The sequence below is a fragment of the Myotis brandtii genome, unplaced genomic scaffold, assembly GCF_000412655.1.
Source record: "Myotis brandtii unplaced genomic scaffold, ASM41265v1 scaffold329, whole genome shotgun sequence".
Lineage (NCBI taxonomy): Eukaryota > Metazoa > Chordata > Mammalia > Chiroptera > Vespertilionidae > Myotis > Myotis brandtii.
In genome coordinates, this window is record NW_005362676.1 from 823,238 (window position 1) to 823,652 (window position 415).

General features: G+C 54.9%; 1 protein-coding gene across 1 annotated transcript in view; it reads left to right on the forward strand.

The window, feature by feature from the left end:
* PCSK6 (proprotein convertase subtilisin/kexin type 6) overlaps nt 1-415 on the forward strand; it is a 52,255-nt gene that overhangs the window by 24,048 nt on the left and 27,792 nt on the right. The gene's annotated exons all lie outside the window — the stretch shown is intronic.

Below are 415 nucleotides of genomic sequence, written 5' to 3' on the forward strand. Positions count from 1 at the left end.
TATTTTTATTGATTTCAGAGATGAAGGGAGAGGGAGAGAGAGAGAGAAACATCAATGAGAGAGAGAATCATGGATCGGCTGCCTCCTGCACGCCTCCTACTGGGGATCGAGCCACAGTGCAACCTGGGCTTGTGCCCTGGCCGCTTAACCACTGAGCCACACAGGCTGGGCAGTTCACACCCTCTTTGTAAAGAATGGTTTCCAGGGAGTAAGCCCTGAGATCAAATAGGGGGTATTTGATGCCCGGCCGGCGTGGCTCAGTGGTTGAGCATCGACCTATGGACCAGAAGGTCAGGGTTCGATTCCCGGTCAGGGCACGTGCCCGGATTGTGGGCTCGATCCCCAGTGTGGGTCGTGCAGGAGGCAGCCGATCCATGATTCTCTCTCGTCACTGATGTTTCTGTCTCTCTCTCTC